At 36.2% G+C, this 27,444-nt stretch overlaps 1 protein-coding gene and 1 long non-coding RNA gene across 22 annotated transcripts in view; both read right to left on the bottom strand.

Annotated features, from left to right (window-relative positions):
* PPP1R9A (protein phosphatase 1 regulatory subunit 9A) overlaps positions 1-27,444 on the bottom strand; it is a 315,461-nt gene that overhangs the window by 257,579 nt on the left and 30,438 nt on the right. The gene's annotated exons all lie outside the window — the stretch shown is intronic.
* Positions 3,763-10,821, bottom strand: LOC146400007 (uncharacterized). The gene is made up of 2 exons (XR_014815850.1): positions 6,415-10,821; positions 3,763-4,925 (listed from the first exon to the last, which is right to left on the bottom strand). It is a non-coding gene; the product is annotated as an uncharacterized LOC146400007 (long non-coding RNA).

Here is a 27,444-nt window from a genome sequence, read left to right as displayed (position 1 = left end):
TGGCATTGCTGTGGCTGTGGCAGAGGCCAGCAGCTGCAGCTTCAATGTGAACCCTAGCCTGGGAACTTCCATATGCCTGCCACAGGTATGGCCCTAAAAAAAGCAAAACAAAACAAAACAAAACAAAACAAAAAACAAACAAAAAACCACGATTAAACATAACTAATATTTTATAAAACTCATTCTACATGAAGGATGGATACCCAGATGGGCTGCACCAAAAACAAACTGATCCTAAGAGAATGAGTTCTAACACTCCTGAAATTAAGACTGATCCTGCAGTGAATCTTGGGAAATTCATTTGAATCTAAAGTAAGTTTCAGAGTTCCCATCGTGGCACAGCAGAAACAAATCCAACTAGGAACCATGAAGTTGTGGGTTCAATCCCTGGCCTCGCTCAATGGGTTAAGGATCTAGGCATTGCCGAGAGCTGTGGTGTATGTCGTAGAAGCGGCTCAGATCTGGCCTTGCTATGGCTCTGGCATAGGCCAGCAGCAACAGCTCCGAGTAGACCCCTAGCCTGGGAACCTCCATATGCTGCAAATGCAGCCCTCAAAAGACAAAAAAATAAATAAATAACTTTTAAAAAAAAAAAGTAAGTTTCTATCCAAAAGCCCACTAAAAATTCAAAATGTAAATCTATCTTTCATGAGATACATAAAGAGTATTCAGATATTTCTGTAATAGTCAACAATACTCATAAAGTAAGGCAAAATGAGCATTCTATGACATATTGACCCTCAGGCTGGGCCCCAATACATTGGCTGTACCAAGAAAAGTCTGTTCTGGGATACGTGCTCAAATCACAAATAAAACAAAAGTGTGTTACAGGGCAAGGGCAAACATTTTCCAAATACTTTAACTCAAACTTAGGCAGTAATTTGCTGCCTAAGGGGCCTTTTACATCCAAATTTGGCCCTAGACATTTCTAAATAGTTTTTGCAAAGGGGGTGCCAGTACGTCTAAAATTAACTTTAACCCTTAGATGCTTCAACTTCTTACAGATAAATATCTACAACTCCTAAATCTATCAAATTTTATATTAATAAGGAAACTTCTAGTCTTCCCTTTTGTTTAAAAGATTATATGTTTTCTATTCTGAGCCTAAGGTTAACTCGGAATAGCCTGACTCAGATTATTCATTTTTTTATTTATTTACTAATGAAAGAGGAAAAATACCTGTCCTATCCTACCCATTGGGTCATTAGAATAATATATACTTACTAGTCATGATACAATTTTGAAAAGCATAAATATTTGATACGCCTAAAGATGCCCCAGTTATATGAAAAAATGAACTATCCTTGTAAGATTTAAGTTTCCCTTTTAGATGCCAAAGGGAAAAAAACTTCCTCTACTCTCTTAGGTTCAGTGATGGTGAACCTACAAATTAAAGTAACAAAAGATAGGTTAGGAGAAGAAAAGGTATACATTTTTTTAAATTAATATTTTAGGTGAATGAGAGATGACAAAAAAGAAGTAAAACTCAAAGAAGTGGTAGACTCCAGGACTTTATGCCATTTTAACAAAAGAAAGCAGGCTTGAGGAACAATAAATTATGGGTAAAGGACTTGGAAATATATGGGGGGAACCAATGGAATAGCAGGCTTATTTTAATAAGATTTACTTATGCAGACTCACCTCAGTGCCAACTCTCCAAATCCAGTGATATGAATTGCTCTCCTCTGTGGTACAGGAGAGAGGACAGCTTCACAAGGGAAATTTATGCCCTGCTTTTAGGCAGATAAGGGGAGGGCAGAGAACCCTTCCTACATCTATTGACTCTCAGTTCAGAGTCAAATTATTTCCAACTCAAAAAACCTGTATACCAAAATGCTATCTTTGGAGGCAGCATATCCTAATCCCCTTCAAGGATAAATGAGTCACTTTATTGGCCAGTTTTGTTTCCTTCCCATGAAGCAGAGGAAGGAGAAGAGAAGAAACCTAAGTGAAGAAGGTAGTGAACTGAGGAGCTTCTCTTCTGGACTAAGAGCATCATATCACTACTCAGTTCTCCCCTTTACCTAAACAAACTCATTTACATAGAGAAAAGGTCATAGAAACCTGCAAATGGATACCACCTCTAGAGAACGTGCCTCTCCCTGCCAACAAGTGAGCCTACAAAACCAATAGCGATAATTTAGGAAATGCACTGAACTTTGGCTTTTCTGCTAAATATATCAGCAGGGAAAACAAGGAAATGTGAGGAAGAAACATATTTTTTAAATTAACACATCTCTATTTTATTTTAATTTATTTTGTGACAGGGCAGGAAAAGAGGTCTGGACACAAACAGATTTAGATTCAAATTCTGGCTCCATCACTTAATAATTTTATGACTCTGGCAAGTTGTTAACCTCACTGAACCACTATCTCTTTATCAAAAAACAAAGACACTTTATGAGGAACTAATAAAATTTACCTGACAGGTATATGGTTAAGAATGAAACAATTTAAACTGGATAATATATGTGAAATATCTGACAAAGTGTAGGACTTAATTGTTATTTCTTTTATCATCCCCTACTTTCTAAAAGGATTTTAGGCCAACAAACACATGAAAAAATGCTCAACATCCCTGATTAGAGAAATGCAAATCAAAACTACCATGAGGAACCACCTCAAACCAGTCAGAATAGCCATCGTTAATAAGTCCACAAATAACAAATGATGGAGAGGGTGTGGAGAAAAGGGAACCCTCCTACACTGTTGGTGGAAATGTAAGCTGGTAGAACCACTATGGAGAAGAGTATGGAGGTACATTAGAAAACTATACATAAAACTACCATATGACCCAGGAATCCCACTCTTGGGCATATTTGGACAAAACTTTTCTTAAAAGAGACACATGTACCCACATGTTCATTGCAGCACTATTCACAATAGCCAAGACATGGAAACAACCCAAATGTCCATTGACAGAATATTGGACTAGGAAGATGTGATCTATATCCACAATGGAATACTACTCAGCCATAAAAAAGAACAAAATAATGCCACTTGCAGCAACATGGATGGAACTAGAGACCCTCATGCTGAGTGAAGTAAGTCAGAAAGAGAAAGACAAATACCACATCATATCACTTCTATCTGGAATCTAATATAGGGCACGAATGAACCTTTCCACAGAAAAGAAAATCATGGACTTGGAGAATAGATTTGTGGTTGCCAAGGGGGAGGAGGAAGGAGCAGGATGGATTGGGAGCTTGGGGTTAATAGATGCAGACTATTGCCTTTGAAAAGGATTAGCAATGAGATCCTGCTGTGCAGCACTGGGAACTATGTCTAGTCACTTATGATGGAGCATGATAATGTGAGAAAAAAGAATGTATACATGTATGAATAACTGGGTCACCATGCTGTACAACAGAAAAAAAAATGTATTGGAGAAAATGAATAAATAAGTAAATAAATAAATAGGAAAAAAAAAAGGATTTTAGAGTTCTCTCTTAATTTTATGTTGACCTAAACCAAAAGGACTACAGGCTATCATTTATAACATAAAGATATCATAGGATTAGCATTACCTTTTAAGAATACTTTCTTTTTTTCACCCCAGTACAGAGGACATTACAACTCTTAAAGGTCAAGAGACTAACAAAGTTCATTAATCACGTTTACTTAATCACTTTTACTTAATATCAGTAGAAAGACCCTGAAAGTTGTGATTAAACAGTCTTGAGGGAGTGCCAGCATTCAATCAGATTTTTTTTTTTTTTTTTTTTTTTTGTCTTTTTGTCTTTTCTAGGGCCGCTTCCCGTGGCATATGGAGGTTCCCAGCTAGGGGTCCAATCGGAGCTGTAGCTACCGGCCTATACCACAGCCACAGCAACGCGGGATCCGAGCCACGTCTGCAACCTACACCACAGCTCATGGCAACACCGGATCCTTAGCCCACTGAGCAAGGCCAGGGATCGAACCCACAACCTCATGGTTCCTAGTCAGATTCGTTAACCACTGTGCCGTGACAGGAACTCCCAATCAGATATTTTCAATATCAATAAGATTTGTGTGCTCCAGCCAGGAAGAACATTAAAAAAATTCCACTAATTTCAAAAGTCTTTAAAGTTTGGTAAAAAGATATTTAATAAGCCAAAGAAATACAAAGTTACCAGTTATTAAAGACAATATTCTACACCTGACTAGAATAGGATCATGGGCATAAGGTTAAGAAGGGACAAACTTAACATATCCTTGTCATCTACAAATAAAGTTTAATGTGTTTATGACATGAACTGGCATGAATCTGAAAAGCATCCAATTCAAATACCTCATGTAGTCTCAAATGGTTGAGAAAACTGCGTGGGAAGATATAATCCTGAGATTTAGATTAAATGTAAAACTGTTTAGGAGAACCCAACTCATAACATTACTATTTTATGATAAATTCAATTATATTTTAAGTATTTCTAACTTTTAAGATAATTTGACCCATTACAGTGATAGTTCAGCCTTGTAATTCCAATTAAAATACAAAAATGTATAACTGATTTAGACCAATGATACTAAGCAGAAACCTCATTTGACACACTGTGTTGACATATTATGGGAACTTTAGAGTCACTACATTTATTTGTTTAATTTGTGAGATGTGTAAGAATTACGTTGGTTTTCAGAAAAGTACATAAATCCAATATAGTAAATCTTATATAAATCATTTTTTAAATGGTTTAAGGTTTAAGTTTGTAAATGTGACTAAAAATCATTCAAAACTTTCAATATCATTCAAAATTTTAACAAGTTGATATCACAAGAATAATATAACTTTTTTTTTTCTTTTTTTGGTCTTTTTTGCCACTTCTTGGGCCGCTTTCGCGGCATATGGAGATTCCCAGGCTAGGGGTCGAATCGGAGCTGTAGCCACCAGCCTACACCACAGCCACAGCAATTCGGGATCCGAGCCACGTCTGCAACCTACACCACAGCTCACGGCAAGGCCGGATCCTTAACCCACTGAGCAAGGCCAGGGATCGAACCCGCAACCTCATGGTTCCTAGTTGGATTCGTTCACCACCGCGCCACGATGGGAACTCCCAACAAGAATAATATAATTTATATGCTAAACTTATAAATCAAAGGTAAAACCTGGAATTAGCACCTATAATTTTAAATATTTGATTTTTAAAACAATATGATCCCTCAGTATTTTTTTTATACACAACTCCTATGCTCAGGAGTACCAAAAACATCATATTAAATAAAGTCAATTTAATAACTGTCTCTAAAAGTGGCTACTTCTATAGAATATGAACTCTTAGAGTCCCTTCAACTGTAGGTAGTTAACACTGAAGGCACTGATAAATGATTCTTTCCAAAAGTGAAATGAATACTTACTATTTTTGTGCTTTTTCATTTATACCCAAGCTAAGTCTAGAGCACCCTTTTATTATCATTTGAGATTTCATTGGGACATAAAGGAAAACTTTTATTTTACTTCCCAGTGGTTGTTCATTAACTATTTTTGTTAACTTTATAGCAGTCATTCATTAACTATTTTCTTAACTTTGTAATCTGCAAAAAATATGTAACTATATTCATCCTTGGAATTTTAAGCCATATTCCTGGAAAGCCCTAAAGGAATTTGGAAATACAGAAATGTCTCTTTTCTTTGAAAGTAACCAAGTCAATTTAAAAAAGAAAATTGATTATATAATCTGGGGTTTTAGCCAGGTTTCAATTTTTATGAATAGAAATAAATGTATAATCAATATAACAAGAAAGCAAATACAATAGCAAAGCTTAATTTAATATTGCTGATGAGAATGAAACTCTATTGACCTGATTTGATACGGCCATTTGTTATATTTTAAAACTCAACTGTAATTTATTTCCATAATAACTCACACAGTACCATCATAACAAATAACAATGATCAAAAAATAGTTTGAGTGAGAAAATGCACATATTCAGTTAGCGAACATTTTTGAGCACTTTCTTGTTACCAGGCACTGACCTAGGGCCTGGGGATAAAGAGGTAAATGAAAAACAGAGTCTCTGTTTGTCCTGGGGCAAAAATTCTAATAGGAGAGAAATGACTGAAGAAGAAAACATCAGGTATTGATAAGTTCTACTGTGGAAACAAAAAGTGTGATATGATAACACTAAAAGGCTAATTTAACCTAGAGAACAGGGAAGACCTCTAAGGAGATGACATTTAGGCACAGTAACCTAACATCAAGAACTAGCTATGCAGGGGAGTTCCCATTGTGAATGCAGAGGAAACGAATCCGACTAGGAGCCATGAAGTTGAGGGTTTGATCTCTGGCCTCGTTCAGTGGGTTAAAGATCCGGTATTGCTGTGAGCTGTAGTGTAGGTCGCAGACACGGCTCAGATCTGGCATTGCTGTGGCTCTGGCGTAGGCCAGCAGCTGTAACTTCAATCAGACCCCAAGCCTGGGAACCTGCATATGCCACAGGTGCAGCCCTAAAAAGGACAAAAGACAAAAGACAAAAAAAAGGGGGGGAAGTTCTGGCCTCATGGACACCTAGTTCAAGGCAAGAAGACAGTACAAGCATGAAGGCCAAAGTATCTACAGCCAAATTTATAAACTCTTTACAGTACATCATTCACAAATTTACCTAGTTTCTACCATGTCCTGGCACGCACTGAATCTCCTAAGACTAGCAACCACATAGTAGACTCTTTTGCAAACAAAGTTATACATTATGCCTTGCCTTAGGTGGGCACTTACAATGTACACTTGTAGCTGATTAATGATTAATAAAGAATAATAAGGGTCTAACACCTCACCCACTGGACCATTTTCTAATCTAAAAGAGAGTATTAGCTAATTATAAAATTTCTACCCATAAATCACAACAAGCCTATCAAATCTACAGGTGCTTTCTCACAACTACTTGGCCAAAGGTAGAGAGAAAAAATTATAATTGCTTTACTTAGTATGGCTTACCTCCTACTATTACAGTTATTCCTACAAAAAGAGGTGTGATGAGGGGTTTCAGCAAAGCAGGCTAAGTATAACATTACAGGTGCCAATTTTTAGCTGTACCAAAGCTAATCACAATAGGTCTCTTTAAACACAGTATTTTATGCTTCAATTATCTGATGTAATGCCACTAGTAACAGATAAAATTTGTTGCAGCATAGTTTTAAAACAAAAAGAAAAAGTATGTAAGAAACCAAATTTCAACTTTTTCCAAAGACAGAAAACTCAAGAACTCTGTAATTGCTTGTCTCATATATACATAAAGAAATAAAGTATATAATGATAAATTCTGAAAGATATAGTTAAATATGATAGAAACCACTTTGATGTTTAACACCTTATTTGTGAAAAGGTAATCATGTATACTAGTACACAGATAAAAAGAAATGCAAGAAATGCAGGAAAGTTACCTTACAATCACCTACATCTTTGCAATACTGACAAATGAAAATTCTGAATCTAAACTTTAACACCAGCTCATCTCATTGATTTCAATTCAAACAATAATGGAAGCCCTACTACACACTCTGAACAAGCACTGAGCCAGGGACTGTGAAATAAAGCAAGCTAAGATTTGCCTTCAGGATGCTGGTAATCTATACATACACACTTGTCTACTTTAAGTAAAATGTGAATATTTACCAAGAAAGCAAACATAAACCAAAAGGCATGTGAGTTCAGAAGAAAGAAAAACTACTTTAAAATATCAGTTTAGTGACATTTATTTGAGAGAAGAAATCTAATACATTTACTACTTTCACTTACCATAACATACTCTAAAGTATAGTTCATAGGGACAAAAATGCATGTTCTGGAAAACACTTTTTTGTTTAACCACTGCTGCATCAATTTACGAAATATCCTACTGCTAAATGTAACCAGTCATACTATGGTGCAACTTCTGCTAACTTACAAAAATTAATCACCAAGTGGCAACTAAAAAACGAAAGAAATCAGGTAATATTTCAGTACTGTAAAAAGTAATTCATTTGTTCAGTCGAATTAAATATGACAAAATAATATGAAATGCAAAGTAACTAATGAAATTAAGAAGTCAGTTTTTATATATAAAATAAACAATTTAAAATTCTACTCTATGGCACAGAGGTGGTAGTTATATTTTTGTTTGAAAATAAACTATAACCAGATGAAGAATATTAACACTCAAATTTTCAATAAGAAGTTTTCTAACTTGCAGATAGTTTTCTCCTGAAAGATTGTGTAACAACTAACTCTTTTCTCCCTAAAATGCCTCCCTGGTATTTTAGAACAGGGTATTCAGATACCAACAAAATGGGCTGTTTTAGGAAATTAGACATGCCTACTGAAATGACTTGGAAGTATATGCAGTAGCATTCACGGATGGAAGGAATCCAACCAACCTGGGGGCCAGCAGTAACTGGAGAACAGCATCAGACAACAGACACAAGCTGGCAGAAAGGCAGGCTGACCTGTAGCAGATAGCGAGATCTTAGCTAAGGTTGCCAAGGTACCATGAAAGCAGATAACCAAACACAGGAAGCAAGACAAGGGTTCCCATCCCTATAACAAAAGCACAAAACACTTAACCTTTCCCAACTTGAAATACTGGCCACAAAGCCTTTTTAAGTTAGGATTGATTCAGAGAGGGGGGCAAGCTTATGGAAGATTGGTAGAAATTGGAGACACTTAGTCATGCAGGTTATCACAATGTTATAACAAATACACAAAGGAAGAAATACACAAAAGTCCTCGTTCTCCCTCAGATAAGCACTAATTTTAAAAACCATAAGAAAGAACACATTTGCAATAAATGAGAATGTACTAACAATACCTATTCCCCTTTTATAAGGAAATGCAGTACCTAAGACAGTCAAGGGAACTAAAAATTAACACAAGTTCAGATATTTTTATAGGACAGCAATTAGAGCAAAAAAGAAAGTACAATCCAGTGGGAATCAAAAGAAATAGGAGAACTATTTTGGGTAAATTTTGTAATAGAAAAAGATTCTGAATCTCCTACAAGTTATTCTGGGTTATCCATGCCACAGGAAGAGAACAGGGGTATGGATAAAACAAAGCAACAGATATTACAAAAACCATTACATTTTGATATACATTTTAAGAAGTAAAATTTTTACTCTAAATTTGTTTTACTATGATAGAAATGAGACAGTATGCAATATAAGGTTGCTTAAAAAGCATAAAATTTCAGACAAAAAATATGAGCAAGCTAATACCAATAATCTGTTATTAAAGGAAGCACCCTTCAGGAAAAAGGAAACTAATCCAGAGGAAAATCTGGGATATATGAACAGACAATGAAAAATGAAAAAGAAAAACAGAAACATAAATCATATGAAATAATAATTACATTAATAATAATTATCTAATTTGATAATCTTTTAAAAGATCTAATATATAGACAGTTTTATAAACACATGAAGGGTGGTAACAAAAATTACTTTAATGTTAAGGAAAATAGTAAAAATATTGAATAACTTTAGATTTTGTTAAGATATGCATATATACTTAGATACATATGTACATACAAAAGCATATTCAGTTGACCCTTGAACAATGTGAGGATTAATCCATATAAAACTTAGAGCCAGTCCTCCATATCCCTAGTTTCTGGCATCCACAGATCCAACCAAGAACGGATCTTGTAATACTATAGTATTTACTACTGAAAATTACCTATGTATAAGTGGACCTGAACAGTTCAAACCTGCTGCTATTCAAGGGTCAAATGCAGTGCTAGAATAACCAATTCTAAAAAATAGACTCTATATCTTCCAAACTAGTAGAGAGTACAAATGAAGTCAAAAGGAAAAACTCAAAGTCACAAAAAAGAAAAATAGCAGAAATGGGCGTATACACCAAAAAAAGCTCAAAATAAACACAAACATATTAGTAGTCATAATAAGTCTAAATAGACCAAACCTCCTACTTAAAAGTTTGATTTAAAAAAAAAAAAATTTCAATGCTATATTTTTCATCAGAAATGCCTAAAAAAAAAACCATAAAGACAAAAGAGTCTGTAAGCAGGAGTTTGAGCCGTGGCACAGTGCATTAAGAATCCAGCTGCAGAAGTTCCTGTCATGGCGCAGTGGTTAACAAATCCGACTAGGAACCATGAGGTTGTGGGTTCAGTCCCTGGCCTTCCTCAGTGGGTTAAGGATCCAGTATTGCCGTGAGCTTTGGGGTAGGTTGCAGATGCGGCTCGGATCCCGCGTTGCTGTGGCTCTGGCATAGGCTGGTGTCTACAGCCCCAATTCGACCCCTAGCCTGGGAACCTCCATATGCCACGGGAAGCAGCCCTAGAAAAGACAAAAAGACAAAAGAATCCAACTGCAGTTGCTTGGGTTGCTGTGGAGGCACAGGTTCAATCCCTAGCCCAGTCCAGTGGGTTAAAGGATCTGGTGTTGCCACCACTGTTGCATAGGTCCTGACCAGGAACTTCCATATGCTATAGGTGCAGCCATTTAAAAAAAAAGTCCATAAGTAAAAAGATAAAAAGATATACTCATCTACAAAAGAAAGCTGAAACAGCAATATTTTTGCATCAAACATAATTATCACTTAGCAAAAATAACAACTGATTTAAAAATTATAAAGAAAAGCATAATAAGTCTAACTGTATATAATTAAAAATAGCTTCAAAATGTGTAAATTTAACTTTTAAAGCCACTGTTAATTTTTTTAAAAAAATCATTATCATACAGACCATATTCTATGATATAATAAATACTATAAACATAAATAGGAGGCATGCATGGGGGGAAATTTTAAAACACACTTCTAAATAATTCATAGGTTGGAGTTCCGGTTGTGGCTCAGTGGTTAATTAATCCAACTAGGACCCATGAGGTTGCAGGTTCGATCCCTGGCCTTACTCAGTGGGTTAAGGATCTGGCATTGCTGTGAGCTGTGGTGTAGGTTGCAGATGCGGCTCAGATCCCGCATTGCTAGGGCTCTGCTGCAGGCCGGCAGCTACAGCTCCAATTACACCCCTAGCCTGGGAATCTCCATGTGCCACGGGAGCAGCCCTAGAAAAGGCAAAAAGACAAAAAACAAAAAAATTAAAATAAGTAAATAAATACATAATTCATAGGTAAAAGAATAATCACTACAGAAAACAGAAAATACTTAAAAATGAATAATGAAGGAGTTCCCGTCGTGGTGCAGTGGTTAACGAATCCAACTAGGAACCATGAGGTTGCAGGTTCGATCCCTGGCCTTGCTCAGTGGGTTAACGATCCGGCATTGCCGTGAGCTGTGGTGTAGGTTGCAGACACAGCTTGGATCACACCTTGCTGTGTCTCTGGCATAGGCCGGTGGCTACAGCTCCGATTAGACCCCTAGCCTGGGAATCTCCATATGCCTCGGAAGCGGCCCTAGAAATGGCAAAAAAAAAGACCAAAAAAAATAAATAAAATAATGAAAACATACAAATATAAAAACTGATGAGATTTAGCTGAAGCAGTACACAAAGTTAAATTCTTATATTAAAAAGAAAGGCTGAAAATTAATGAGCTATGCATCAAATTAAAAATTTACAAAGAGAACATACAAAAAAAGGGAAATATAACAAAAGATAAATAGAAATTAATAAACAAAAATTAACAGCAGAAATTAACATAAAGAAAAGTTGGTTCTTTTGAAAAACTTAAAAATGGCATACTTCTGTAATAAATAAGACAAGCTGACAAAATTAGGAATTACAGATACAGCAGAAATGTTATTAAATAGAGAATTTTATAAACAACTTTATGGTAATACTTTAGAAAACTAAGACAAAATGGGCAATTTCCTAAAAAATATAACCTACCAAAATTAACTCAAAAATGGCATTAAACATAACAATGCTACAACTTTAGAGATAGTTACGGAGAATTTTTAATCTCTCACAAACAAACAAAAAATACCTATATGGTCTTACAAAAAACTGAATCAAACACTGAAGGAAGAACACAATCCAGCATTACACAAACCATTTCAGAAAATAACAAAGGTTACTCCACAGATCATGAAACAAGAGACTGAAACAACCCTTATTACCAAAACCAAGCAAGAAAGGTAAAGGAAAATTATGAGGCCTATCTCACTCACAAACACTGAAGAAAAGATTAGCAAAATAAAATTAATCAATAAATAGGAAACATAAAATACAACAAAGATTTATCCCAGAGATTCAAGAATGGCTTAACATCAAAAATACCTAGTAATAAAATAAAAGGAGGAGTTCCCCTTGTGGCTCGGTGGTTAATGAACCTAACTAGTATCCATGAGGATGCAGGTTCTATCCCTGGCCTTGCTTAGTGGGTTAAGGATCTGGCATTGCCTCAAGCTGTGGTGTAGCTCACAGAAGCGGCTGGGATCCTGCATTGCTATGGTGTAGGCCAATGGCTACAGCTCCGATTCCACTCCTAGCCAGAGAACTTCCATATGCTGTGAGTACGGCCCTAAAAGACAAAAAATAAATAAAAAATAAAAAAATAAACGGAGACATTCTATATGATCATCCAAATAGATACAGAAAAAAAGAATTCAATGATATTAAATATATCCATTCAAGATCTAAAGAGCAAAACACCAAATAAATGCCAAATGAGGAGTTCCCATCATGGCTCAGCAGAAATGAATCTGACTAGCATTCATGAGGACACTGGATCCATCCCTGGCCTCACTCAGTGGGTTGAGGATCTGGCATTGCTGTGAGCTGTGGTGTAGGTTGCAGACTCTGCTTGGTTCCAGCATTGCTATGGCTGTGGCATAGGCCAGGGGCTACCCTATTCAACCTCTAGCCTGGGTGTGGCCCTAAAAAGACAAAAGACAAAAAAAAAAAAAGAATAGGACTTCTGACTGGAGAAAGGTATAATACATGTCATTTTTAAGCATGAACCATTTGGAAATGCCCACTCTACTAGTCAGAAGACATAATCTTAGTAGAGAAGTGCCCTAGTGGAGAGAGGAGCAAATGACCCCAACATGATGCCCTGTAACTTATCTTACTTTAAGGCTCTTTCTATACTTGTTTCCCCCATCACCACCCCACTAGCCCCCGGGTGAGACTGCTGCTCTATTAGGAAGCTTTTCCAGAGCTATGTGTTTCTGGTATACTTCTGTCAGTACAGACATCAGCACACTTGGATGACTTCCCACCACGGCTGAAGCCACTTACTGGCCTAAAAGAGGTCCCGAAGTCCCTAAAATAAGTCATAGTTGCCTTTTATTTTGGGTAAATCTCATTCTTGATCTATTTGAGAGCCATGGCACTCAACTCTGAGGACCTTCCTTGAGCTAACCTGCTAGGTGATCCATTCCCTATTTCATACTTCCAACCAGAGCCAGAACCAGAAAGAAACCTGAGTATGACCTTCTTGAAGTAACCACTGAACCAAACAGTCCTCATGAAATTCACCCTTTATTGCTCTTTATCCTTCTTGTATCAGGGGGTGAATGGCAGAAGTCTGTGGTGGAGAGAAACAAAAAGGCAACTGAGGATTTCAGGAGAATTAGATACAAACTCCCAAAAGTAAAAGCTAGCCCTTGAGTTCACCCCATCTAAACCAAGCAAAGCTCTCACACAGGCCCAATACCTTTATATTGGCTCTGCTCACTCTAACTGAAACTGGAATTAGATGGGTAAACTCTGTAATATGTTTCTCTCTTTTAAATAGCATTTTCTTACCATTCTTCCTTAGTATTTAAGAATTTAAGGCCAGTGCTTTCTAAGATCATTAAGGTGTAAGTTACCCAGAGTGTTCCCAGAGAGCTTTAGAGTCTTAGTTCTAGAGGGAAAAGAAGCTTTCAGAACTTTGCTATAGTACAGGTATCACTTTAGTTTGAGAAGAATCTCAAAACATCTCTTTCATGGGTCTTTTTAAACATTTTTAGGAATCTCCATACCTTCCTACCACCATATTAGATTTCTGATGACTACAGGTTCCCAGAATTAATGCCATATGAGCCACTGATCTAGTTAAAATAAATTAAAATTAATATTCAAACTAATGAAACAAAATCCAAAAACTAAATTCTGTATTCATGCAAACCTCTTTGTTAACAAGTTCTTTTATTTGTATTTATAGTGCTTTGTCATGTCAAGCAGATTACTAAGAAAATATTTAACAGATTTAAACTGTTGTAACAAAACAAATTTACATCTTTATTGATTCTTTTCCTCCAACATTTCCAAATTTTGAAACATATGTTCATAAATATTTTAGCCTACTTCAACAGATATACTTTAATAGAATGTAACTGTCCTTCACTGTGACTAAATAGCAAGAGGATGTTTGCGAACTGGGCATAAATATCAAGTGACTAAAATGGCAGTTTTATGCCAATTTCATATAAAACAAAATAAAAGATTGGCAATTTTTCAGTCAGCTTGAATAAGTACAATGAAATCAATTAAAATTATTTAGACACTCTCCCTAAAATATGTCCCTCTACCCCCATAAAACATTTTCTCAAGGTTTCAGACTTAAATTACCCAGATAACTCTCACTACATTCATTTGAACTTAAGAATTCCTATCTTATATATATGTCATGAAAATAAACGCCATAATGTCTACTTAAGAAGGTATAACCATTGTCATTTTGAAGGAGGAAAGAAAAGCACAAGAGGTTAAATGACCTACATGAGGTTACTTAAGCTTGCAAAGAGCCGGGGGGACCTAGCCTTAATGCTTTTACTACCATCCTACTCGATTTTTTAACATATAGGTTTATCTTACGAAACTTAAGACATCAGAGACCATTCCTTCAAGCCCACTGAAACTGGATAGAGTATTTGGACTTAGAATCATTTATATCTGGAATCTAATATACGGCACAAATGAACATTTCCACAGAAAAGAAAATCATGGACTTGGAGAATAGACTTGTGGTTGCCAAGCAGGAGGGAGTGGGGTGGATTGGGAGCTTGGGGTTAATAGACGCAAACTATTGCTTTTGGAATGGACTGGCAATGAGATTCTGCTGTGTAGCACTGGGAACTATGTCTAGTCACTTATGATGGAGCATGGTAATGTGAGAAAATAGAATGTGTAACTAGGTCACCATGCTGTACAGTAGAAAAAAAAAACTGTATTGGGGAAATAACAATTTTTTTAAAAGACGTCAAATTAAAAAAAAAAAAGATTTTAAATAGAATCCAAAATTTGGTTAAAAATTTCAATTTTTCTGAATCCTTGGAACCTAACTAGCCATACATCTGAAAAGCCTGAAATAATGGAATTCAATTAAAGTTCTACAGGAGCTCTCAAAGTCCTCGTCAGATGAAACTGGATTACCAAATCCAGACCATCTGCTATTTTGAGAAAAAGAATCAGAGCCCAACAAAATATACAGAAAGGGGTGGCTATAGAAACAGCTCTGAAAAGGGTTTGGGATTTTTACAAATTAACAAATCAGTCAAAAAAATGTCATTGATCACAAGGTCATCGCTTTGGTTTTAGTCGAAGTTTAACTGCAGATTTAGGAAATGGGGCGGGGGAGGGCGCCTCTTCCTCCTTGAGTAAAAACTAGCTGATCTTCCTTAAAGAACAATAAATCAATTCCAAGGAATAACAGGAATGAGCTTTTTTTTTTTTTTTAAAATAGAGCACAGCTCTACTATAGCCACAAATTACTAATTCTATGTTACATGTTTAAATAAGTGTGTGGAAGACACAATGTTGATAACATCAGCATTATTTCATTTAATGTCATTAGAGAGATCTAAAGGGACAGGTGATCAAAGAGGATATGTGAGTTGGGATGGAAGGACAGGGAAGCCTGGACAGGCTCAGGCTCAAGGAAAAGGTGTTGTTGGAAACAGACCTGAAATACAGACAGGGCACTCAGAGAGATGAACAGAGATAAGCATTTTACAAACAAAAGGAACAAACTCAGAAATGAGCAAACTGTCAAGATTTAAGAAACAAATATTCCAGTGTTGATAAAACATAGGTCACAATTTGGCCCTCTATGATTCTCTCATAATCATACCCCACTGCAAGAGATCTGAATTCTCAACACATGATTCTAACCTCTTTTTTATAAGCTATCGCTATTTGTCATGCATAGAGATAATGACAATTCATAGACATATCTTTTAAAATGTCACCATGGACAGGGACCTATCTTTGGGTCTAAAACATTCTCAGGGGAGTTCCCGTCGTGGCGCAGTGGTTAACGAATCCGACTAGGAACCATGAGGTTGCGGGTTCGGTCCCTGCCCTTGCTCAGTGGGTTAACGATCCGGCGTTGCCGTGAGCTGTGGTGTAGATTGCAGACGCGGCTCGGATCCCGCGTTGCTGTGGCTCTGGCGTAGGCCGGTGGCTACAGCTCCGATTGGACCCCTAGCCTGGGAACCTCCATATGCCGCGGGAGCGGCCCAAGAAATAGCAACAACAACAACAACAACAACAACAACAACAACAAAAGACAAAAAAAAAAAAAAAAAAAGAAAGATTGAAGCTTGGATCCCTAGCTGCCACAGTTGTGGTGTAGGCTGGTGGCTACAGCTCCAATTTGACCCCTAGCATGGGAACTTCCATATGCCATGGGTGTGGCCCTAAAAAAAAAAAATAAAATAAAATAAAATAAAACATTCTCAATAAATTTTGTTTCCACCCCACTACTATTCCCCAGGGTCTACCACACTGCTTGTACCATGATAGCTCAAGATACATTAGATGAAGTAGACACAGAAAAAAGCTTTACTTCCTAAAACAGACTTCTAGGTAATATAAACTAAAACTGCTTATGAAATTATTTTAAGCAGTAATTTACTAAACTTTAGTAATCTTGAAACAAATTTCCTGAAATTTGGGGGAAATACATGAAATATAATAATAAAAACTACATGTTCTACCCAAAATACCTAACTAGTCCAAGAATAGTGAAATAATGATACCTACAAATTCTAGATCATATTTTAGCCCACCTAGAACTAAGTGTAGCAAACCCTCAGAAGCTATAAGATGGTTTTTTTAAATGAGAAAACTAACACAGTTATTCAAACATGAATATTTCAACCAAAGTTTTCAGGAAATTATCACCTAAAGAAACTATCACAATCTTCTAAGTTAGTGGCTGGCAAATTTATTCTGAAAAAAAAAAAGGATAATAAACAGTTTAGATTTTGCTGGCTATACTATCTCTCGCAACTACTCATTCTGCCTTTATAGTATAAAAACAGTCATAGACAATACTTCAAAAAATAGGCATGGCTATGCTCTAAAAAACCTTATTTATTAAAACAGATTTGTTTTAGATTTGGCCCAGGCGTCATAGTTTGCCAGCTTATGTCCTAAATTATTCAATTATGATGACTGCCTTTTAAATGAGATGGTTGACTATTCCTAGATGGGTTCATACTCTTTTTACACTCCCACCCAAGTCTAGGAAGTGGCTGTTTCCCTCTGTAGAAGACAGGAGAACTACTTTGAAGCTCAAATGAAACTCAGGGAAATCTATATAGACCAGGGAAACTGACTTTTGTGCTATTATGGCTTCTGAGTGACTGGTCCAGGGATTAAGAATCAGAGAGAAATGTTCTATCTGACTGAAAGAAGATGGAAGTGGGGAAAATAATATTTACTCAGTGAGTTCACATATCAGACACAAAGTAGGCCACTCATATACATTTCATGTAACAATTAAAGCCATATGAGGTAGAAATCATTCCTATTTTCAGGTGAGGAAACCAAGGATCAGAGAAAATAACTTCAGCTCAAGAGCACAACCTAGATGTAAAAACCCAAACTTAAATAACAAAGTCGATGTTCTTTCCAATGAACTATATTGTCTTGCCAAAAAACTTAATGATTTTTTACTCATTTCCTTGACTGCTTAAAAAATATAGTGCCCCAACTTTAATCAAGATGATTTTTAAAAGATTTTTTTAAATGTACAGAAATTAAAACTTAATTGTACAAAAATCAAGATTTAAATCGAAATTAGGTTCCCACACTTCCCAGTCCACAAAAGTTTATCAGACTCCCCAAATATGAGTGGCTTTTAATTTGGGGAAGTTGGTCAGCCTGGGACAAAAAAGAAGGGGAAGAGAAGTTGCCAATTAATTAAGGCTTGACCATTTAGGTATCAAACTGTATTTTAGGAATCTTTAAATAAATTCCTTTCTGAAATATGCAAACATGCTTTCATACCTTCTTCTAAAAGACACACTGAAAAGGTTTGAATTATCAATAAAGCATACATGTAAGGATTTACTGACACTAGTCATGAGGGCTAAAAATCCATGTAAAGATGATTCCACTGTCCACATCTTCACTGAGGTTTAGGTGACCTACACACACTCTCTCTCTCACTACCCACACACAGTCTCATCACTGCACCTGTTCATGACAAGACCATCTCTGCTTCTTCCCTCAGTTACTACCTCTAAGTGTTTGTCCCATCTGATCTCTATGACAGCTTATAAATGCCACTGCTTTTTTTAAACCTCTTCTTTTCTCTATTTCCACTTTATCTTTGTCCTTATATATTACTGTTTATCCTACTATCTCTCAATATTTAAAAAATGTTGGTCTTTCATAGACAACATCAAATCAAGTAGAAGATAACTTATGTTTCATTTTTTCTGGCAAAATAAAGAACCATAGTGACAGTGTGCATATCGTAATCTTCAAATTCCAGCTCTTCTATGATTTAACTGCTGCTAGAAGAGGTATTTTCTTCATTATGAAAGACTTTTTATGGCTTACAGAAAGAAGGGAGCTGGGAAAGGCGCTTTGAGTTTCCTAACTTATTTTTTTTTAATTTTCTAATCTATAAAAGATTCTTCCCAATCAAAAAAATAAAATAAGCCCATTTCTGATTTTCAAATTATATGAATCTACCAAAAGTCTTGAATATAATGTTTTATTTTGGGATCTTGCATCCTGATCATGAAAAGAAGACGGCCTCAGGAGAGAAAGTTAATAAAGTAGATGAAGAGATTCAGAGGAATACAGAACAGACTTTTAATCATTTTCAAGAATTGTAAAAGCTAAAGAACTGGTTCATTTTACTTTAAAGCATGACGCTTTCTTTTTCCTTTATTACAAATATAACATTAAGCCTCATCTCATGTTTATGAGCTATCATTAGCCTCATCTTTGGCTCACAGACCAAGAGAGGGAGAGACTCTTCAGAGTAACTAGGAATGAGTTAGAGGGAAAGAGAAACAGTATTAAGAAGGATGCTACATATCTGGATTAAATAGGCTAAGCTATTTGACTTAGCAGAAGCAAGTGGAAAAGAAAAAGCAGAGGTTATGCTATACTTGATCCTCCTGAGTGGAAGAAAGGAAGAAATAAGAGTTAGCTACAACACATTAGGCAAATTATCTAACCCCTCCGAGATGCCAACTCTTCGTATGTAAAATGTCAACAAGAATCATATAGCCTCCTTAAGGTATTATGACAGAATGAAATGAGTTACTACCTGTAAGTCACTTAGCACAGGACATGACACACTGTAGGGTTTAATTAAGGTGAGCCACTGTGATTGTTATGGCTCAAGTTCTTTCCTGTACAGACACTGCTAAATCAGGACCTTCATCTAGTCATCATTCAACAAATACGGAGCAGCTGTTAGGTCCTAGGCTCCATATCAAGTACTGGTGGTACACAAGTAAATGATACATAATCCTGCACTTGTGGAGTTTGCAATCAGCAATCAGGACAGGTCAAGGGCTACATAAGGAAGGAAGTAAAGAAATAAGGTATATCTGATGGGCTGTAGGGTTGGGTGAGCTCATCTTGTCCTGGACATAACACTATATAATCCCCTGAACACTATATAACCCCCTGAGTTTGAACACATGATGTGCTTCAATTAATGTTTACCTAAATGATTAAATACTAGGTTCACAGTGTATATTCAGTAAAGAGTTATTTATTAGGTAAAATGTTTAACAATATAACTAATTTGTATCTTCACTCTGTCCTGATGACTAACGTACTCTATAGTACAACGGAATATGGAACAGTCCATTGTTATTATCACCAAAATCATGACTCTGCCAAAAATCTGTGTTTTAGAAGATAAACATTTTTCTTGACCTGGAATATACAGAAGAAAGAAAATAAAAAAGGATACTTGAATGTTTACCTTAAGAAACAAATTGTTCTAGCTTAATTTTCCCCTGCTTCATTCATTCAGCAAGTATTTAATACACACCCACTATCTACCAGCACGGAAGTAGATACAGGCATAGCAACAGTTTGATATACCAATGCAGATAGAATTTTTAAGTTTAAAAAGTGCTTTTCACACATTCACTTACTTAGTGTCCAAAACAACAATGTGAAAAATTATCCCTTTTCCAGATGAAGAAACTGGATTGCAGAAGAGACATACACAAAATTCCACAACTGGTTAGCTCCAGAGTTGAATCCCAAACCTAGATCTTTTCCCTCCAAATCCATCCTAGCTGCTATAGCTCAAGGCCTCCACAGTGATTCATCTATAACACACATTATGAATTCTGGCTTAGCATTCCTACACCAGAAAAGAATAATAATACATGTGCTAATAAAATTCCTATACATTTTTTCCACAGTTTGGGGGTGGGAGGAAATCATCATTTCTCTCTCTCCATTACAAAAAAAAAAGTAACAGTTTCCATATGGCTCAGTGGTTAACGAATCCACCTAGGAACCACGAGGTTGCAGGTTTGATCCCCAGCCTCGCTCAGTGGGCTAAGGGTCTGGTTGCTGTGAGCTGTGGTGTAGGTCGCAGACGCGGCTCAGATCTAATTTTGGCTGTGGCGTAGGCTGGTGGCTACAGCTCCAATTAGACCTCTAGCCTGGAAACCTCCATATGCCACAGGTGAGGCCCTAGAAAAGACAAAAATAAATAAAAAAATAAAAATTTTAAAGAGTAGTATATTCACATCATCATACTTCTCTGTGACTGTACAAAAAATTACTGTCAGAAATCTATCAATCCCCAGGGCTACATACAGTACAGCATATTTCACTTGTGTACCCCAAAAAGAACTTGGAGAAAAATCAATTGATTCTATCTCTGCTACTTCATGCTCTTGAAAGTAGTTTGTTCACACATTGGTCTGATGAAACTTACAGATTAGTTTAACAATGGATTTGATCAGGAATGATGAAAACCAGGGCCATTTCTGATCTTTTGACAAATGTAATTTAACTCACTTTGAAACAGGACCAATCAAGGAAGTCTTTCAAATAAACCTCATTAAGGAGAATGACAGAGAAAAAAAGATATAATGGTAGTAAATTAGAAGCACTTTTCTCCTGGTGACGATAGCAATGTCAAAGTCAACACATTCATACCAGGAAAAAAAAAAAAAAATTGGAGGAATACCAGTTATGTCTGAATGGAAAAAAAAAATGGAGAGTAATTGTCTAAAATCTCTGATATGTCTTCTACTCTACCAGCCTATTCCAGCGAAAACCATGGTAGATGTCATTGAGCCAGTTCCCCCTCAAAGCTGGAAAGTGAAGGTGCCTGAGAAGGGAACTACCATTTCTCAAGTGCCTACCATGTCCAACTCCCATGCTAGGCCTTAGGACCTCTTTTAATGGTTCCAACAACCTATCTTAGCATATAATATTATCTTCCTTTTACAGATGGGGAAACAGGGTCTCAGAGATCAACAAACTTGCCTTACATAAATGGCTATACTGTGCCATGAAGAAGATGCTTTCAGATATCTGAGTCCCAAACCTGTATTCTTTTCACTCTACCACAATGCTGATTACATAAGGGTTCTCCTGCTTTGATTTCTAATTAGGTGAATTATCTCAAGAGACTTGTAAAATGTTTCATTCTGTAAGAAACCACACTTGTGTAACTGGGTCATTCCAAGCTTCTGAAACCGAAGTTACAAAGAACAGAGAAGCTTCTCCTTTTGATGATGGCTATGAATATCAGGAGAGCTATGTTGTCATTACCCAAATGCAATGGAAAGAAATTACTAGAGAGTTAAAGAAGTTTGTAAGAGACAAGCCAAAACTTTAAAATAAAGGAGTTGAATATTGATTTCAAATTTCAAACTAAGTTCAAATTTATTTTTAACTACTTTGTGCTCAGTTCTAGGGATACAACAATAAATAAATCATAGTCTCTACAGTGGGAAAATAAATAAATAAATAAATAAATAAATAAATAAATAAATAAATAAATAAAAAATAAATCATAGTCTGTATCCCTTAAGACTGTGTAGTGAAGGGGACAGTCTAATACTTACAATAAAATATGGTCTAGCTCTGTGCTAGAGGGATGCACAGGGAGCTTGGGGAGCTTAGTAAGCTGGAGGACAAGAAAGGATCCTGAGTAACTTCTAAAATGAGGACCAGAAAGGATTCTGAATAACTACTTCTAGGAATCTATCCCACAATACTCACATGTATGCATAAAATAATCCAGAAATTAACTGAGCGTTACTCACAGGAGCAAAAAGAAAAACTGGAAATCCATCAAAGGGGACAGATAAATAATAAATTATTATAAACCTATACTAAGGAGCTATTAAAAATGATACACAGGCATGAAATAACTTTATAATATAATTATAATGACTTTAACTGTTATACTATTAACTGAAAAAAGGAAGAAACATGAAGGCAAAAATATGTAGTCCTATATTTACTTTTATATGTATAAATTTATTGAGACAATTCTAAGTATATGTATATGAACTGAGGAGTCTCAGAACTAGAGAAACGATTTTCACGAAGTCAAGGAAGCAATTAAAGACTATGGGCTGGCCATTCATTAAACAGAACATATTACAGAATTAATACTTGGTGACAGTTCCCCCTAGTAATTTTTTTTTTTTTTTTTTTTTTTTTTTTGCTTTTTAGTGTCCCAGTCACAGCATGTGGAAGTTTCCAGTCTAGGGGTCTAATCGGAGCTACAGCTGCTGGCTTACACCACAGTCACAACAATGCCAGATATCCCAGCCACATCTGTGACCTACACCACAGCTCACAAAAACAATGGATCCTTTAACCCACTGAGCAAGGCGAGGGATCAAACCCAAATCCTCATGGAAACTCCCTTAAATTTTTAATTATTTTGAGTTGTTAGGTTATTATTTTAAATAAAGAAATATTTATGTATACATTTTTTTCAATATCTTTGTACTTAATGTAAGGTTTAATTAATATACCAATCTAAACAACTTTAATATTATTTCAGGGTAAAGAGCATTCCAAAGACTTTCATATCCTGTTTATATCCTTCATAAACACATTCTACTCAAATCATAGTTCTATTCAAATCCACAAAATAAAGAAGACAATGCATAAAATAAGACAGACAATAGTAGGATGAAAATACTAGTATAAATAGTAGGATGAAAACAAGAATCCCTTTTTCTTTGCCTTCCAGTATTATTAGAAACAAAAAGTGTTATTAGTCTAAGCCTGATTTGGTGTTAAAAGCTTTTCCAGGCAAAGAAGGAATAATAACTGAAATTTTTGTTTTGATATTGAATTTTAAAAAAATGATTTTAGGAGCTGGAAGAGTCTTAAAAATATCATCTAATAAGACTTTCATTTCCGGAAGAGGAAACTGAGACCCTTTTTAAAGAGATCACTTATAGCTAATGATTACCAATAGGAAAATATAGCTGAAAAAGTCTAAAAGTATCCTCACTCTAAGTTCACTGCCTTCTCTGTTACCCATACAGCAGCACTTAAACCTAGTTATTGAAGAAAACTACTTTAATTTAGGTGTAATTATGCAAATGGTCTATCTCTAGAGGTAGAGACTGCTGCTCAAATCTTCTTTTCCAAATGTAAACGAGTCTAAAATATTCACTTCACTCTTTTCAACTATTTACACATAGGAAAGCAGAATGTTTTTAATTTTCTTATATTTTATGGCAATATAGTTATCATGAGACAGAAAATATAGCATTCTATAATCCAGGCTGATCCAGTAATTAAAAGAAAATGTAAAATCTAAAAACTAGTTTGTAAAATGAAACAGCAACAAGCTCTACTGAAAGTTGCAACGACTTGATCATAGCAGTACTTTAACTGAAACCACTTTATGATAATCCGATACTCATTATTATAAAATTTCAGATTTCTGGGATAATCTATGGTGGCAGGGGTGGCAATAAGAGCATCTGAACTTTTGAAATGCAATTCAAAAGAAAAATTCTGTCTTAAAATCTGTACAACAATTTTCCCCAAAGTGTTTCCCACAAGTCATAGAATGCCAAATGATACCAAGGAGGGCTAAATAAAATAGAATACAGCAGGAAGAGAATTTTTTAAAAAATGTGACAGTGTGGTTTCCTTGAAGCCTTGAATAGGCTGATAGTCTTATGATTCTCCAAGAAGGAGCTATGATATAAAGTTTCCCAAACATATGCAATCACGACACTCCCTAAAAAAGTGAATATCCAGTAACACATCTTTGGGATATACCACCACATCCTGTCATTTGCCTCTAGACTGTACAAAGTCCTTGCTCATTGGTGCTCTAAGAAGGGCTATGGAAAGGAATAAAGATGAGGTTCAGCCCTATCATCCTCTGTTACCTTGGCAGAGAGAAAATGACTGAAGAGCACCAATTTCAGGCAATGAAAATGCGCCCCCATAATGTATGAAAACACAAAGTATATATTTATGAGCATACAATCAACATGTCATAATCTCAGACCACTCCATCTATTATTCTCACACTTTATTAGATGATATTCTGTTAGAACTGTTGCTCATCCAAAAACTATATTCATTACTCCAAAATATAAACATATTTGTTAGAGATAACGGACAATATTTATTTCAAAAATGACAAAGGGCCAGATAAGAGACTACACAGAATACAAGGGTACTGTGAACTGCTCACTGTACTTGTTTTGAAGTATTTTCCTAACCCTTCACTGAAGCTGCTCTGAATTCACAAGCCTGATCTTTTTAACCAAAAAATAATAATAATAATTTATAAACATGAGAGGTAATGCTTGAATGATAACTCAGGATAGATCTCAGTAGTTAAGACTGAGAAGCTCAAATTTATTTATTTATTTATTTATTCGCTTTTTAGGGCCACACCCACAACATGTAGAGGTTCCCAGGCTAGGGGTCGAATCAGAGCTGTAGCCCCCTGCCTATACCACAGCTCACAGCAACACAGAATCCGAGCCATGTCTGCACAGCTCACGACAACTCCAGATCCTTAATCCACTGAGCGAGGCCAGGGATCGAACCCACAACCTCATGGTTCCCAGTCGAGTTCATTTCCACTGCACCTCAACAGGAACTCCTGAGAAGTTCAAATTTATACCACATCTTAGAGATCGTGAAAGATCACACTAAAGGAGATTAAACAAAGGACAATACATTCAAAGCAAGTGTTTGATGTCAAAATTGTTTAGAGTGTGCTGTTGTGACTCAATTATACTTAGAGAGCTGCCAATGAGTCTGGTATAAGAAAGACACATTAATGACTAATGATCTGATGCTCTACTCTGGACATAAAATGTACATTCAGTAAAAGGCCAAAATGTTGCCCAAACAAAATTCTGCATTCAAATTACTCCTGGGTCATCTCTTAATTTACCCTGATCTTGTGATTTAACTCTGCTTCTGGTTCCTCATCTGTTAATTATGAACTACTTCACAGAAAATTTTCAAAGATGAGTCAATAGACAACATTAACAAAGAAAAGCTAGGAGTTCCCACTGTGGCTCAGTAGATTAAGAACTCAACTAATATCCATGAGGATGAAGGTTCAATCCCTGGCTTCACTCAGTGGGTTAAGGATCCAGTGTTGCCACAAGCTGCAACAAAGGTCACAAAAGAGACTCGGATCTGGTGTTGCTGTGGCTGTGATGTAGGCCTGCAGCTGCAGCTCCAATTTGACCCCTAGCCTGGGAACTTCCATATACTGCAGGTGTTACCCTAAAAAGAAAATAAATAAATAAATAAATTAGCTTTGATATATAAAATCAATGTATTAAAAAATAAAACAAAAGTTAACAATGTTATAGGTTTAGAAGTTCCCCCTGTGGCTCATGAACCCGCATGTTCATTGCAGCACTATTCACAATAGCCAGGACATGGAAACAACCCAAATGTCCATCGACAGATGATTGGATTCGGAAGATGTGGTATATATACACAATGGAATACTACTCAGCCATAAAAAGGATGACATAATGCCATTTGCAGCAACATGGATGGAACTAGAGAATCTCATACTGAGTGAAATGAGCCAGAAAGACAAAGACAAATACCATATGATATCACTTATAACTGGAATCTAATATCCAGCACAAATGAACATCTCCTCAGAAAAGAAAATCATGGACTTGGAGAAGAGACTTGGGGTTGCCTGATGGGAGGGGGAGGGAGTGGGAGGGATCGGGAGCTTGGGCTTATCAGACACAACTTAGAATAGATTTACAAGGAGATCCTGCTGAATAGCATTGAGAACTATGTCTAGATACTCATGTCGCAACAGAAGAAAGGGTGGGGGAAAAAACTGTAACTGCAATGTATACATCTAAGGATAACCTGACCCCCTTGCTGTACAGTGGGAAAAGAAAAAAAAAAAAAAAAAGAAAAAAGAAAAAAAAAAATAGATAACCAGCAAGGACCTACTATATAGCACAGGGAACTTTACCAATATCCTGTAATAACCTATAATCAGAAAAATATCTGAATAAGAATGGATATATATATATATATATATGTATAACTGATTCACTTTGCTGTACACTTGAAAAATACACTTATACTCTAATAAATTTTTTTTAAAAAGAAAAAAAAAAAAAAAAAAAGAAGTTCCCCCTGTGGCTCAGCAGTTAGCAAACACAACTAGCATCCATGAGGACATGGGTTCGATACCTCGCCTCCCTTAGTGGGTTAAGGATCCAGCGTTGCTGTGAGCTGTGGTGTAAGTTGCAGACTCGGCTTGGATCCTGCATTGCTGTGGCTGTGGCACAGGCCAATGGCTACAGTTCTGACTGGACCCCTAGCCTGGGAACTTCCATATGCCATAGCTGCAGCCCTAAAAGACAAAAAGACAAAAAAAAAAAAGAAAAGAAAAGAAAAGAAATTGGAAAAAAAACAATGTTAGAGGTTTATTTTTTTCAAATTGAGAACCTGAATTTACTTTGATCATGGTATGCAATAGCAATCAGTTCTCAATTCAGTTAAAAGCATTACTAGAGGACTACCCCTTGTGGCCCAGCAGAAACAAACTCAACTACTAGCCATAAGGATGTGGGTTTGAACCCTAGCCTCGCTCAGTGGGTGGGGGATCTGGTGTTACCATGAGCTGTGGTGTAGGTCACAGATGCGGCTCAGATCCTGGGTGGCTGTGGCTGTGGTGTAGGCCAGCAGAAACAACTCCAATTCGACTCCTAGCCTGGGAACTTCCATATGCTGCAGATGTGGACCTAAAAAGAAAAAAAAAAAAAAAAAAAAAGCATTAGTGGAAAAACTATTTTCCAAATAGGATTAAAAAATAGAGAGAATACAGCTTATGATGAAGCACCTGTTCTAAAG

Source organism: Sus scrofa, chromosome 9 (genome assembly GCF_054392235.1).
Source record: "Sus scrofa isolate SSC_HxYL_T2T_F1_AM1 chromosome 9, Sscrofa_HxYL_maternal_Yorkshire_Landrace_v2.0, whole genome shotgun sequence".
NCBI lineage: Eukaryota > Metazoa > Chordata > Mammalia > Artiodactyla > Suidae > Sus > Sus scrofa.
This window is presented reverse-complemented; position numbering and strand designations above follow the sequence as displayed.